Below are 17,806 nucleotides of genomic sequence, written 5' to 3'. Positions count from 1 at the left end.
GATACTTTTTGAGCAGAAGGTATAATATCTGATACCATACTCTATGACTTCATCAAGTGTTTTCAGTATCTATCTTTTGAATAAAACATATGATTTTTTTTTTAAATAATAATAATTATTATTATAGCTTAATGAGTCAAACTAACTGCAATAGTTGCCTTACATACATAACCAAATAGGCTTTTTGTAATCCTTCGTTAAACCAAATCAACTCTTGTAAAATCAAGAATATTTATCTATGCCAACATCGTGATGAACCAAATAGGATTGCTTATTTGCTCTTCCCTTTATTTATTTAACCAAGTCAACAAAGAAACTTTATGAACTTTTGCCAAAAACTTTGGCATAGAAAGGAAAGTCAAATTTCTGTAAAGATACTGCGTCAAAATATAATTGATTATTTTGAATAAACTCTCTACGCATTTGAGTTTAGCGATAGAGCAGAATTGAAGCCTGAGAGGATAAACTTTTGAAATTAATTAATTCAATGAAATGTAAATAAAAATATTTTGTGAAGTTTATTAATAATGAGATTACTCAATGTCAATACTTAGAGGAGTCAAACAATTAATACGAAATGGTTTTGGTAATTTTGTGGTAGAAGCAAGGAAATAGTTATAAACTTCCGGAATTAATTTTACAAATAAGATTTTTTTAGAAAAAGCATAAATTCAGAGAATGTATATAGTGACAAATAAAATAATTTAAAAATGACTGATAAATTAATACAAATTTTGAACTTTCCTAATGTTATATTTATTCGAAAAATAATAATTTAGTTGCTTTTAAATATTATTCTTAACATAATTAAAAATTAGTTCAGATATCCTCATTTTACTCAATAACAATTTGAAATTTAACAAATTAAATAGTAAGGGAAAAGTAGTGACTTATTATGACTGCTCAATGATAAATATCACATTAAAAATTAAGAACTTAAAAAAATCATCACAAATTTTAACACAAAGTATTAGCCATCGAGTACCATGTCTACTGATCAGAAATGATTAGTCATTATTAATATTAATTATATTATTATTAATTTATTTATTAAGTTATTAATAATATTAAAAGTACATACGTGATCTTAATGATGTATCTGTTACCCACATTATTTATAATCAATTTCAGAAGATTCGACGCATATTATAAGGAGGTATAATTAATAATTTTTTACAGTAACAAATAGTGTATCTGTAAGCTACATAAGTTTTGGAATACAGGCGAATCCAATAAGAGTATTTAGTACAATATATCACTGGGATTCTAGACTAAGTTTCTGTATAAAAAAAAATGTGTAAAATAAATTATTTACATACATCTCAAAAATATATAAAGTCACAATAAAAATTACTGTACTATACTAAAAAATGTTCATTCATAAATAGGGTTTAACTTCATAATTACACTAATTTACAAATTATTAAAACTTTTGTTTTCCAAAGCCGAGATCTACATTTACCACAGAACTCAAAAATCATAATGATTTTTTTTTATTTTATTATTTTTAAAAGTTCCCTTAAGTAAATATACCGAACCTATATTAAACTAATGTTTTGCAAAAATTTTAATACAAAATCTTTAACAGATGATACATAGCTACTATTTATTATTAACGAAATTTGAAAAGAAAAATTTATGGAAATTTCATAAAATTTTACTAAAATCACATATGGTTATTCCAATTAAGGTATAAGGATGTGCAGCAATTCAGAAGATACTGCATCTCAAAGACAGCATTATATATCTATTTCTTCAATCTATAAACGGAAAGTGATTATTAGACATCTTTTGCGACAGACCAACAGCATCAAGTCTTTTTATGCTGCTTAATAATAACAGAAGGTCGGTTTCTCAAATCGTGAGCGTAGACGATAACAAAACATTTGAATGTCTATTAAACCTAATTTACCATACCACAAATTCCTAATTTAGCGACGTATACAGCAAAAAAACAAGAATTAGTTTATTGCCAAAAAACCTGGACTACTAAGAAATCCCATAAGCTACATGGATCTGCATACTCCCAATCAATAACTTCTGACTAAGTCTACTGGAACAAATCTTACTTATCTAAGCCAGTAAACTGTCAGACAAAAAATGTTTATAAAATTCATTGTTTATAGTTAAGTTTAGGCTTTTTTAGTATACTTCTGCAATTTAGTCTAATACATATCATTATAAGTGCAACTAATTACTTAAGTTCAGTAATTTTTTTTTACTTTTCGGAGGAAATATGCTATTAAAACCACACTTATGCTTTCCTATCCACTTCTTCTTCTTTACTTGATTAAACGCGAGTTATGTTAGTTTTTAAAGCTTCTTTACTCAATACAGTCTGTGATTACTCCATTGAATTCTAATGATTTATTAGAAGAAGTTATTCAGTTGATTTCATAGAACTATGCCTATTCACTTATTTAACATATAACGGCTTTAAGAGAACATAAATAGTTTTTAAAATTATAAAAGAGAACAGTATGACCTAAAAAGCATAGTTGTGCACTAAATATGTGTTCAAAGAATAAATATTTTCAAATATATTTTAATCTTGAAATCCTTTAAGCTACTACATATTATATATTTTTATTAACGTACTTTATAAATTTTGATTAAAATTGCTGAGAATTCAATATCAACGAATTTAATATCAAAAGCCATAATTAATACTGATACACTATTTTATTTGATAACTTTGTGTAATTTAATCTATGTATTATTTTTCTAATTTTTTACAACCCACAAATTTTTTTTACTACTCTATTAAAATTGTTAGCAATTTCATTTTACCGTTTTTACATAAATTTTCAATGGAAATCTAGTTTCACATTAAAAAAAAGCAAATACTTAAAATTGGATATTCAATTCAAAGTACCCGGTATGGACGCGGCATAGGCACATTACGTCAAAACTAAGTGTTTTGCCTCATAGGGAATATATTGGCAATAATATATGCTTTTTCAATCCGCATTGATTAACAAAAAGTGCGAACGGGAATTTAACCGTGAAAACAAATCATTAATCAAGAATTTAAGTGAAGTCTCAAACTGTTATTTTAAGTGAATTTGGTCGTCTGAAATGGAGCGGAAGATATGCATATATGCTAAAGTTGGCATGACTTTAGAAATTATTCGAATTGTCTATCAAGCGCACATTTTAGGCAATAGCAAAGCAATCAAAATTGTGTTCGGAGTAGAACGTCCGAACTATGTAAAATAAAAAGTCACAACCGATATTAGTGTAGAGCAGACAATTTCAATTTAAAACAAAACTCAATTCACTTGCTGTCGAGCAGCTTGTGGCATCATCCTTAAAATGGATTATGTAACTCGATAGCGGTACACTTTACAGCATAGCGGACTTATGAGAGAAAACGTGTATATCCACACAAATGAAGCCACGAAAGATACAGTTGAATAAATAGAATGGACAGACAAACAGACAGACAGACAAGACTAGATAGACCCTTGTTGCCACCAATATGTTAACACACGTTGTAAATGTCCATAGTGGAAGATGTAGCCGCAGTATGCGCTTTCTTACTAAACACCGCAACAGGTACGCAGAAAAGTGAAGCGCAACATTCGTAGTGAAAAAAATATGCGGAAAAGATTTATGTGTGACACTTTTACACCATATGGGGTCATCGGTTTGGAGGTAAAATTTTTATTTTTTGACTTACATCGTCATGGTCATAATTCCAATGCAATTTTCACTTCAAGAAAAGAATTATTGTTTTCAACTTTGTTGGATTGTTGTCTTTGGAAAAAGGTGTAAGTAAGACTACGAGTATGTGTGTGGTAATCTCTTGTTATGTTCACATTCAAAAATTTAGCTTAGTTATCCACAAATTAAAGCAAAAGTCATCTTTCACTTACAAATGTAATTACTTTTCCTTGATGTCAAACTGTAAGCCTTAAGTGGCTGGTACTTTAGACTACAAAGAAAAGCTATCTGTTTTTTTTTATTTGCCAGTTAAAGTTTTTTAGTAAAAAACTACAGGTGGTCCAAACTCTCACGTCCACCTTTGAGAGAAACGCCAAACCCAATTGCACCATTTACATTCTTCTGTCGCATAACATATCATCGTCATCAACTTCATCTTCTTCATTATCATTATTATTACAAACCACATTATCAACAACAACGATCGATTGATACACTTGACACAATATTTATTTGTGGAATTAATAAAAGAAATAATAATAAAAATTTTCTGACTTTGACATTGAATTTTGTCCAAACATTTATAAGCATTCTTCTTTCTCTACTCATATAGTTAAGATAATTTAAATACTCCCAATTCTTTTGTATTCAGAAGAAAGAAGTTAAAACCACTTTGATGAAATTTTTTGATAAGTAAACTTTTAAATAAAAACCGTCAAAAAAATACATCATAAGAATATATCAATTTCATAATAATACCGTTGGATCAGTTTACATAAGCGCCATCAAAATGTACACATGTATTGAATTGAACATCTATATATATATACAGAACATGCATATAATCCAATGATATGAATAAGCAATTACTATATAACAAAATGATTGGAGTAAAATTAATTGATATAAATACTTTTTTAAGAGTTATCATTAAAATTTATTTTAAAGTTAACTTAGAATAAGGGAGGAACTGCTAGGTCCATCGCCCTGATATTGATGTGACTATTGTTATTAAATAACTGACATATAGTATAAAAAATACTTTTTAGAGATATACTTCGCTCTGCTTTTTAAAAATATTATTTGTAGTGCGTTCATATAATATATTAACGTTCAATTAAAACACAAGAACTCGACTTCAATTCATCCTTTCTAACAGATAATCTAACTACAAATAAATATATTTAAAACGTGTCTTTTTTAACACAATATAAATATTATTGCTTGAATGTTGAACTAATGAATGCATTTAATGATTTGTAAATTTATAGCTTCATCAAAACTTCTATATTCTTTACAAAGTTTTATGAAATTATGTTGTTAGTTTATTAGTTGCTATTCATTTACTATATTTTTACTGTTATATTTTAATTTAATTTGACTGACCACCGATACTCTAGTAAAATAATGAGTCCTAATATTAGTAGACTCGATCATATAACCGCTTAATCCTCAAAACTAGGATTAAGCGGTATATATTCGATATTTTCGAAAAAAAAAGTGAAACATGTCTAGAATGGAAAAATGACTCTTTGATGAAGAAACCAATTTTCTCGACTTTCTCGTATTCAAAATACAAATCTTTAAACGATTTGCAAGTATTGCACTTTCATACCTCTTCTTAAATCATTTAATTCCGATTAGCAGATTGAAGTCTTGGAATTCAATATCTCAAAATTTTACGAATTTTACGAATTTTTTAGGAATCTCTTAATATTTTTTGAAGGTTGTATAGTCCGCTCAAATTGTTTAATAACTCTGATCAATTAATAACTCTGATCATACACTAAAACAAATCACAACAAAGAATACCTCTTCACTTGGTTATCTTAAGTTGAATTGATGAGCTTAAATTTTCTGGCATGTGTGGCATACTTCGCATCAGATTAGAAAAACAGTAGACGACAATCCAAAAGTTCCGAGATTAAAATATCGATAGAAGGAATTTATCAATATTTAAGCTTTGTGATGAGTATTTAAGTAGTCATAATTGGAAATATTTATGATCAATTAGAATGAAGTGATAATTTAATATGCAAGTTTAACTTCTGGGAGAAATATTTCAAATTTGAAAATATTTTTATGTTATTTGTGTTAATAACTATTACGTGTACATGTATTATATATTAAAGAAATTTAGTTATTTTTTAATATTTTATTCCTAAATACGCTTTAAGTATTGCGGAAGTTGTTTCAAAATGAAACATCTGATTTCTATGCTAAGCTTAAAAGTACTTCCACATACACAAAGTGCTATATTATCTACTTATTAATAAAAATCAGTGCCACACCAATTACTTCAGAGCATGCCACAGCCACCACGCACCATTCAAATCCACACCATATCATACAACTTTATAGAGCTCCAGTCAGCTTACGGTCAAGAACTGTTAAATCAGACAGAACCATAACAACGTTAGCGCGCGCACCTTCAAGTTTAATGTCAGTTAATCGCTTGTTTAGAATCTACTTGTACATGTCCAATATTGCGTCTAATACTTTTCAGAAAAGGCTTGTGTGAACGGTACTATTGACTCAAGTTAAGAGCTACACGCACATTTGGAAAATATCACATTTTCTGCTTTTTTATTTCACTAATTTTTGTTAATATGAGATTACTTACAACTGTGTATTGTACACTGAAAGTTTAACGGAGTGTACCTAAGCGAGAGTACAGCAAGTTTTACCCAAAAGAGTTTTAAATAAATGATAATCAAATAAAAGCCATATATTTTCAAAAATCTTATGAGTGTTGCATCACTCATTGGAACCACATATCATCCAAAACGAATACATTAACGTCATGTTATTAATGAAAAGGTAATAATATCTTGACAATGCCTCTTCTGCCGTTAACTGCAATGACATTTTTAGTTTAAAAGAAACCATAAACCACACCAAACTTTCGATTTTTGGAGAATTTTGTTAACAGTTTATGGGTTTTCTTCAAATTCAAATACAATTGTTTTGTGTATTTAAGAAGATGTCTCAGCAAAAAGGACCTTTTTCGCTAAAGATAATTTTACTATAAAATAATGAATATGTCTCAAATTTCTCAAAATTCTTTCTTATAAAGAGTAGTTTAGTTACCGTTCTTGGATCAACTGAATTTTAGATATTTTATAAAGAACATTCAATGAGGTATTATAAAAACATAAGTACAAGTTTTTGAAAACCATATCTAATTGATTTTCATTCACACGTGTGTTCAAAGCATCGATATTTTCAGAAGCACGTTACCGTTTTCGCTAGATTGAATTGTTAACATCACAAACACTACCCAATTACCCGAATTTTCCAATTTGGGAAATTGGAAAATTGCGTTACTAAAAATAAGCCCTGTAGATCGATTATGTTGACCACGTAAACAAAAGACCTGGTCCAAAGAGACTTATTATTTTTGTAATAAATTTAAACAAGCTTATATTCAGCCTTCAACTAAAATTTATTTCCAAAATAATTTATTAAGAAATTTATCAAGAAATTATGGCCGTTACGCCTCTTAAGAAATACGTATATATACTATATATAGTATTAATTTGATCACCCTGTATATAGTCAAAAATTTTAATAGAACAAGCTACACGCTAATAAAATATTTAACTCAAGCAATTATATGGGAGTTATAGTTCAACGAAATTACGATTTTGTTACCAATTTACCTTTCTTCATATTTTAAAATCCCGATCCCAATTTTCAATATAAAAATTTTGAGTTTTGGGAAAATTGTCAAAATCAGTATTAAAAACTGATTATATTGTAATACATATGCGGCTTTATAGGCTGATATTTCTTTGATATTTGGTATTTAGTTTTTTTTTATTCGATTTTTACTTTAATAACAATACTTTACCTTAAATTCTTTTTGATAAACAAAAATATATATAGACTTAAATTAAATTCTTTGAAGTGACGGCATTACTGGTAAAGACTTCTAAATAAATAAAGCAGTTATTATTATAATATCTCCATCCCGTTATCAACATGTAGCAATATCTAACAGAAGGATGATAATACCTTAATTACTTTTACAAAGGATTCAATTAGGCATCAAGTAGATTGTAAATGTTTTAAATGGTTTTCTAATAGTTCAAGAATAATCTTTCCACAGAAAGAAGGTATAAAGAAAGATAGAAACTATTACACTTATCAGAGTATTTCTTATTTTATTATAGTATTTTTTTTTGTTTTGTGACGCATTTTTAGATAAAGTTGTCTTGGTATGTGTCTGCTAAAATTATTCTATATATCCCGGATATAGGAAATTTCGTCTCCAATATTGAACTGTAAAAATATCTGTAAAAATACAGATTATCACACGTTAAATAAATATTTATTTAATCTTTCAAGCTAGAGACTAAAACCGAGAAATGTAGTTAAGCCCAGAACTCATCATAAGTTTCTGATCAGCATACCAATTTTCTTAGATAGCTTAGAGTGGTTGATTTTATTTTAGTACCACAATATGCCTACCACATTTGTAGCGTACTAGAAAAGGGTGTCAGGGGAACTACTGCCACAACAAATATTATAATGATGCATTTTATCTGCGATCTTGAAGGATTAAGCCGCGCATTAATTCAATAATATTAATACCAACAACAACGCTAACAACAGTAAGTAAAACAACAACAGACCACTACATTAACAACAATAAAAGCCAAAAGCGTTAAATACAAAATACTTAAGAGTATCGTTAGCATCGAAAACTTCAGCTAATTCAAGACTACGAAATCTCATGCCTGCCTCGTGCTGCACTGAGCTGTTCTACTTGTGTCGTTGGATTTGAATGAAACGGCAAAGCCGTAGGTCTCCAAGCGATGAACGACAACAAAACATGTCACAGACGCGACATTTGCGTGATCGCATATTATCCCCAAATGCAGGCTTAATACAAAGCATTTTTTTTTTACACCACTCACTCTGGGGTCTGGCGCTTTCAAATTATAATAAAAAATAAATTCCACAAAAAAGTATAAATTTTTTTGTTTTGATTTTTGATTATTTTTCAAGTTAATCATTTAAAATGTTTTGACTTTCATATACCAAAATCAGTGGAAATATAAGAATCGTTCTACCATTTCAGCTGCATTCGGTGGCCAGTGTTGGCCCGGTTAGAGAAATTTGAGATTCAAATTTTATTTCAAATATTTTCGATATAAGTTCTTGGCATTAATTAGCTTTGTTTTTTTATTTGCTTTTTTATTAATTGTTATTGTTGTTAATATCAATAAATTGTAAACGTTATCATATCAAATTATTTAATTGTTATTTGATATTTCTTGGATTTTCTGTTGTTTGAAATGTTTCCATCATTAAAATTTTTCATTATCGGGGAACGATCAATCAACCAGGAAGCAAGCGATTTTAGTTAAAGGTAAAAAATTGTTCATATACTATAAAAATATTGACTTATATCTAAAATTATGTGGGAAATAAATTGCTTAAGTGTAATATTGAAAATAAAATGGAAATAAAATAACAGAAATATCACAATTTTAATAAAACATATAGGTATATATTTATTATTTAAAAATCTAAAGATTGTTTTATTTACACAGTTTTCGTTAATTGTTTTACTCCCCACAACTCTTCAGAACAGCATCTCTGAAGTCAAGCCCTAGGAACGCCTACAACAACTCGTTAAACGGTGCTATTTGATTTTGACTGGGCAGCATTAGATTGTTTAAATCTACAGTTATCAATTCTCTTTGTTCATCATTTGCCTATTCAACTCTATATACAGGCGACCATATAACATTATTTATTTTTTTATATTAACTCTAAACTACCTTTTATGCCAACATTTTATATTTCGGTTTATTGCCGGATGTTACGAAATCATGGACATCGTTTTCGGCCTTATCTAACATAGCTTTTCTTTTCACTCTTCTTTAGATAATCAAATGTAGCATCTCATATTTCAGACTTAGCATGATATGACCTAAACTTTATATTTACTTCTTTTTTACAACTCACATAATCTGATAATGATATTTTTAAGAATTTGCCAAAAACTCAATCATTCAACGACTGGAGCTTATTGATATATAAATTACATATAGCCCGAGTATACTGTTTACAGAACAGCTAAAAATGATGTATATAATTCGCAAACATATAGAAAGGTTTTAACATAAAGTTAATCATATTTGCATTCCTAAAAGCATATTTTTGAAAACTATTATTTTTATCCAAATACTGAAAAGAAACATAGCAACATAGGAACATACACAGGTATGTACTTCGGAACTTCAAGGTATTACTGCAGGATAGATAAGCGGCTTCAACATACTGTCATTGGTACTATTTATTGAAAATTCTTTTTTAATGATTATAACATTTAAGATTTATTTTTTTATTAACTGGACAGTATCAGTGTGAAACATTAACTAAAACTCTCATGAATAAATTAGAAAAAGACTTCAGTCTTTGCGTAAAAGGCCAACGACTAAAAGTGCATTCCAATAATCAAGAGCTCGGAAAGAGCTCGGAAAAGTTTAGTAGGAAAATCTGCATGAAGTAGATTGGGGCAGCGATTAATATCCTACTAAAAACAATAGACGTTTATCTAGTCTTTAGACGATAGCTGCAAAATAGAAGACAGGATTGAGAAGATTGTTGTTATTAGATTTGAGTTATAAAGGACTTTTCTCTCAAACCTACCGTTTACGAGGCTCTGGTATTTAGTAATATCCTACTAAAAACAATAGACGTTTATCTAGTCTTCAGACGATAGCTGCAAAATAGAAGACATGATTGAGAAGATTGTTGTTATTAGATTTGAGTTATAAAGGACTTTTCTCTCAAAACTACCGTTTACGAGAGTCTGGTGCTTAGTAATATCCTACTTAAAACAACATACGTTTATCTAGTCTTTAGACGATAGCTGCAAAATAGAAGACATGATTGAGAGGATTGTTGTTATTAGATTTGAGTTATAAAGGACTTTTCTCTCAAACCTACCCTTTACGAGGGTCTGGTATTTCATATAAGATGTTTTTATATTTGTATGCATATTCTTTAATACATGCATATGTGTATTTTAAACTCATATGTAACTTTATTTGTTTAAAAAATCAAAATTGGCTTACAGATTTTTATCACATATTAAATATTTACTTTCAGAATTTATGACTAAATTTAATTAAGTTCTTCTTGTTAAAAACTTAATTTTTTTTTTAAATTTAAAAAACTTTTAAAAATCGAAATTGATTTATATAATAAAAGTCAAAGCGAAGCACAGCAAGAGAAATGCTCGTATTACAAATTTTAATAATTAATAAGGAGAAAAACCAATAAAACTGTCCAAATATTTTATGAAAACCCAATATTTATGTGGTTTAAATAGAATCGTTAACGAAAACATGTGACAAATATCGATTTCTTTGGCGGACACCTTTTGAACTTCAGAGACACCAAAATCAATAAAAGGGCAATTGCAAGAAATTTTATGTTCACACCAAGAGTTGAGTTTAAGTATGGATTCGTGTATGGCAACACTGCCATACACGCTTAACGATGTGTAATTCTACCAGAGTAAATAGAGACCAAAGAACAATGGAATGCGAAAATTAGTTCAAATTCACTGGCTCAATAAAAATCTAACATTTTTGGTTTTGGAACACAAAGGCTCTCTCTATAAGAAAGTTACTGCCTGCTGTGATAGATTTTTTGAATTTTTTGTTTTTTAAAAAAGTTGAGATTTTTTGGTTAATTTAAATGAGCTCGTAAAATCATTTTTATTGTTTCTTTTGTTCAAAAATATTTGTTCCTTTTTCTGGAGTTGGGTTACTTCGCAAACATATATTGATTGTATCGCCTTACAAACAACGAAACTGACAGAAAACATATTCAATTTGGCGAAATGTTTTTATTATCATTGAAAAGTCGTTAAATATTTTGTTAAGTAATAAAATGCTTGTTCACGCCTTCTGCAAAGGAAATGCATAACACTAATATTGGTTTTTGTGGTACTTGAATGGAATTGGTTTGGATGTTAAGGAGAAGACCAGCCTGTGTGCAATAAGCAAATATCCTGCGGCATTTTGTTGCATGTAATTCATTGAAATTCGTAGCAACTCATAATTAATTCGATATTCTTACTTCACTTTTGTCGAAAGTAATAAAGACATTTCAATTAGTGTTATATAGAAATATAAAGACCGGTATTGGCCAGAGATTGAATGCTTTTATTTGGAAATATATTGCAGTCGCTTAGTGACTACCAGAACTTACAAAAAAAAAGTCTATATTGAATTTTTTAAAAAAATATTACTTTTTAGTCATTATTTTTGTCTTATGAGTTTTAGGATTATTTCAAGCACAGTGGTTACTACTATAAAACTTTAGGTTACATATTTATAAATTTATTTACTCTTTTGAAACATTTTGTTATGGATATAATAATATATATCACTTTCCATATTGATTCCGAAACTTTCTGTAATCAGTCCAGTTCAATTATATAGTATTAATATTTTTCTATATAATATTAATAATAATAATATTCAATAATCATGTGGTAATTAGTAATAATCAGATAATAATACAAAAAAAATCAGGTCTTGATAAATCGCATCTTGGTGGTCATTTTATATCACCAAAACGCGCTTTTACACTTCAAAAAATGTATCGACCAACAAGAACAAAATAAGCATAATACTCCCTATTATGGTTGTGACATTGCCCTGTTGAAACTACTTATTTCCCACGTCCATCTCTTCAAATTTATGCCATATAAAAAAAAGTAATCATGTGCTTGTATCTATCAAAATTTACGGTTTCTAATAGTCGTATTCCACTTCCAGACCAAATTCCAAAACATACCTTGACTTTTCGTGGAGGCAATGATCATAGATAGATTTTTATTGTCCAAGATGCGACGATTGTGTTTGTTGATATATCCTAAAAGGAAAAAATAAGTCTCATCTCTGTATTCGATACATAATGTACATATTACAGAAAAAATTTACCAATTCCTGCAGCTGTAATACGTTTAAACAATCCATATTTTAAACTTTTAAACCTTAAATAAAATATATGATGCCTTAGAAGATAGCTCTGTGTGACATATATCGCTTAAACAGTGCTGCCAATTCAGAACGATGAAATAGATGTTCTCAATATTAAATTGTGTTCCAATTCTCCATATTTAAGTACATATATGACACTATATGTGTATGCTGTAGTATGTTTGAGTTACCGCTTTGTATGTAAATTGAAGTATCGTTTCAAATATAGAAGGAATTTAATAGAAGTTAAAAATTATTAAAAGTTATTAATAAAAGTTAAAGTTATTTACATGCTTATATTCTTTAAAAATTAATTTTTAAATAATTGGCCAAAGTATTTAAAATCTTTCGCATAGTATTTTACTAAATGTGTACTTTATATTTAGAATAGTGTATTATTATCTGACCATTTTGTCTGCTGACAAAAAACAAACATAGACCTAAACATATATTTGAAATAATTTTACTACAAAATATACATATTAAAATAGTTTGTATTAATATATTTTGGGAATTATTTTTAAAATTATTGGCTTCTATGATTCCTCAACTCAAATCATATGACAAAGCCAATATTTGAAAAAATTGTGCAATTAAAAAATTTTGGCTATTTTCGCTAATAATCAAGTGACCTAAAGACATGTGACATGTAATTATATATTTTAAAATAAAACTTAGCAAAAAAAATGCTTGAAAAATATGCAAAATATATTATCTAACTTAGTTTAATAGTCTAATAAGTTTTAATACAAAGTTTTTTGATGGCATGATATACCATAGCCTCTAGTCATTTAAAAATTAAGAAATACACATCCCCAATATCATTTGCTCAAACCAACAGGCAGTAAAAATATCATTACAAATTAAACCTAGTTCTCTATACATTCTATTTATATGCTTAAATAACATGGAACTTAAAAAATAGCAACTCATTGACAAAGTCCCGCTAAGAAATAGTAAAATGGAACAGAAAAAATGCATGCCAATAGCACTAAAAAATTAAAAAAAAAAATAATGTCTTACAAAAAATGTTTATATGATGTTATCCAGATCAAAACTATTATTCATTAGTTCGTTGCGTTTAAGGTTTCTCTTTTAAAACATATATTTAATTTTTCTTTACCCCTTAACGTTATAACCATGTTAAAACTCACATAGTAAATATAATTCAGTAGTAGGTACATTTCACATTCTTCAGATATGAAACTCATTTTTCAGTTAGTGAATATACAAACGAACAAAATTATAACTTCTAGAGCAGTGAAAATTCACAAGTAACTACCGAAACATCATTGCATTTACAAAAAGTATGATCAAATAAAACTGTATAGTGTTTAAAGAGGATGTCATTTTCTTGAAAATGATGAAGATGTGGCACAAACTGTCAATGTGCACCTCTACAATCATCTGCTTATAATTTTTTTTTAGGTAAATAGAAGATATATGGTGTCAAAAACTATATCACAGATCCTGCTTCAACTTAGGTGACATAATTTAACCACCACAATTATACGATTTGTAAACACTAGGTTTTACTTTATAAGGTTACCCAAAGAATTATATTTATGTAGCCAATCCTCAAATTCTCGACGCATTGAAAACGAACATCTATCCAGTTATGATTGAGAATTACGTGAAATGTTTTCAGCACTGTAAAATGACCCATAGAGAAAATACCCAATTAGTATTGGGTTTGAACTATATTATATTCAATATATTATTGTTATGTTTCAATATATTAAAATAAATATTTGATCAAAATCTCAAAGACAAGAGTTTCTTTTTTCGGACTGCTTTCAGAACCACAAAGTGGAGAACCATAAATAAATATTTTCAACATCAAAAAAAAGTTTCATGAATTTATTCACACACGTTGGAATAAGATGAACTCGTCATTATTTGTAACACCAAACAGTTTTCGCCTATAGTGTATGGTGATTGCATTGATCGCTTCATTAAAAATAACCAAAAATATTATTGCCCTATAAATTTTATGTACAAACAAACTCTTTTTTGTTTGATTGTAAAGTTGTAAAACTTTCATGCTATAACCTAGATGCCCTTTAAAATTTAATTTCCAGTTTTGAAGGTCTATAAAATATAATCTTCGTACAATCTTCGTACATAGCCTAAAGCCAAGTTTACATTCATAGTAATATGCAAAAACTAAATAAGAATATACTGTATGTTACTCTCAATCATCTACAAAGACTTGCATTGAAAGCCAATATACAAAATCCTGTAAAATATTAATACTTCATAAGTCTCTCATAATTTCATAAAAAAAACTTTTTTAACAATTTTCAATAAATTATAATATAAAAATTTATTAAGCTTAATTGTATTTTATTATATTACACGTAATCAAAGCTTTTGTACGAGAATCAGCTTAAATGTGTAAAATATCTTCAAGATATCATTATTTACAAAATCTCATTCTAGACCAAAGAGTATATGTAACAAATATTCTCTCATTTTATTTAGAACGCTAAGAGGTATTGATAACTTATTATTGGTTGAAATAGAACTAATAGAACTTTTTTTATTTATTTTAATTTCAACAGTATCTTACAAACAGAAGTTTTTACCGTTCGGGAAGTCGTCGAATTATTGCAAAAGATTGCTCTCACGATAGCAACTGTATGTTTTTACTCTCACAATCAGGCAGCCATGAAAACGTTAGACATGGCTTCCATTGTGAAACCTAACCGCAAATACCGTTAATCTCTAAATGAGATTACTCAGTATTTCGATTTAATTTTTGTACCAGGAGCACTACGTTCAAGAGAAAAAATATCACAATCGAAATACTCAAAAAACGAGTTGAATTCTAAGAAAAAAAAGAAATATATATATGTAGCATTTCTTTAACGATCTGTAAACTTAAATTCAAAACAAATTTCTAAAAAGAATATTTGAAAGGTGGCATCGAGTTCACATTTTAGAATCACCGAACCTTTTTTCCATGTAAAGATATGAAACTTTAATCCTAAGAAGTGTTACTGCCGAACACTATCTTATAGGTCAACTACTGCAGAAACTGTGGAAACGTTGTTTCAACCTTATAGCAAAAAAAAAAATTTAACATACTCAAAATCGTTGAACGAGAACTTATAATTTTATTGGAAGTATTCCTCTGACTATCTAGTAACGTAACATTGATAATATCTCTAATAATTTATAACATCGATGAAGTGATTAACAGCATATTAATAATTTTTAGTAGAAATAGTTTACTGAAATAGGGTTGTGGCTCAGTAAGCCAATTAAGCTTATGTGTGTCGGTTCCCAAATAATGGAAGATAATAACCGCTAGTATCTTAATATCTATTATTCTTTATTCAAACCCTTTATTATATTATTTTTTATATTAATATATATTTTGTATTTGTTTTTATATTTTCAGATATTATTTTTTATTTTATTATTTTAGTCCTCCACCATATGAATTATATTATAGAAGTACAAGCTGATTTTTGAAGTTTTGGTATAGCAATACGATAGCAAACTTTTATGTTTTAATAAATTGAATCACCATTAAAGTCCATGATATTGTTATGATTCATCATAGATTGAAAAATGAACAAGCACAATAATTTTAATTTAGATGAGATAAGTACCACTTTTATTCACTGGAACCAGCTAAGTTTAATTAAAATCATAAACTTTATCACAAAAACCAAATGTAAAGAAACATTCTCATATAATTGAAATTGATTATCGATTTGAAGCACAGATGATTTGCAATCGTTATGGCCAAATTTCATGAATTCTGTCACGTAGTGATTCCCCGTTTAATATATTTACCAAATTATTTCCCTTGTTAAAATTTCCTATTTCTAAACATGCCAAAATTGATTGAAACAAAAAAGACTTACCACCAGAAAGAATCGGTAATACAGAATATAATTTTAAAGAATTGGACAATAAAATTATTCAGAAAAAGTGAAAAAGACGTTGAATTAAATGTTTTGAACTAAAAAACTTCTGTGGAGCACTAAAAATAAAGTAATTAAAAAATGAGCTTTGCTATGTATTTCTATCTACTTATTGACTACAATTACTCATAGCAATCGCAAATTTTTAATCCTTCACAACTTAAAAATAATTAAAAATATGCTAAAGACATTGACATCATTATGTTAGAAATAATATACAGATAAAGTGAAGAAGTCCTTAAGTTTTTCACTTTTGAAAATTATTAAAAATTTTATATAAAATTAAATGAAAGTTAGGTCAAATGATATATGCTAAAGCTGTAAACTATTTCACCACTGACATTTTTTTGAACTTAATATTTGAACAATTACACTTTAAGTTATACGTATTGAAGGCTAGAAGTCTAGAACATTTGTACATTACGACAAACATGTAGAATATTTAGCAAACCTTAAAATGTTAGTGATTATAATAATATAATAAATATAATACCATAATAAAACTTACAACTTGTTTACTTATGTGAAACAAAGATCGAATTGTCCCAATTACCTAAGAAAGTCGTTTTGATTCTACATTTCTCATAATTGTGGACGGAAACTTAGGCACATTAGAACCAGGCGGACGCATTGGTAATTGGAAGTATTTGACCAATATTAATGTTGAAAATATCGCTGACTGAATTAAACTTAAGCTTAGTTCTGCATAAAACCAGGCATAAATACAACTGGTATTTTCTGCTCGGATGCAGAGACTTGACGGGGCAGACCCAGACTGACTTCATGCTGACCTAGGCTTAAGTGTCGTAGTAGGACTGATATTTTTTTAAATACTTCAGATTTAGTTCTATGAACAAACTCAGAGATTCTATTTATGGCCTTTATTTGGTATATAAAGGCCATGTCACTCTTGCCCTCTCAGTTAAAAAAATATTTGTGTTGACCAACAAAAGCAGGAACTGAAACGAGAAGTCTCATCTAAAAGGCATCTAATCTCGCAAGAACATAAGCGCGTACGAACCTAAATTAACATACCTATTAAAAACAATTTTTAAATTGGAGTTTTAAAGTAATCACACGAAAATAAACATTAGTACAATATTTTTATTTAAAAAACAAAAATTAATCTGTATATCATATAATTTGCAAGTTTTTATAGTTTCATTCTCTATCCTCATATATTTTAAA

This window comes from Teleopsis dalmanni, chromosome 2 (genome assembly GCF_002237135.1).
Source record: "Teleopsis dalmanni isolate 2A chromosome 2, ASM223713v2, whole genome shotgun sequence".
NCBI classification, from domain to species: domain Eukaryota; kingdom Metazoa; phylum Arthropoda; class Insecta; order Diptera; family Diopsidae; genus Teleopsis; species Teleopsis dalmanni.
The sequence above is the reverse complement of the archived record's forward strand: the minus strand, read 5'-3'. Positions refer to the sequence as shown.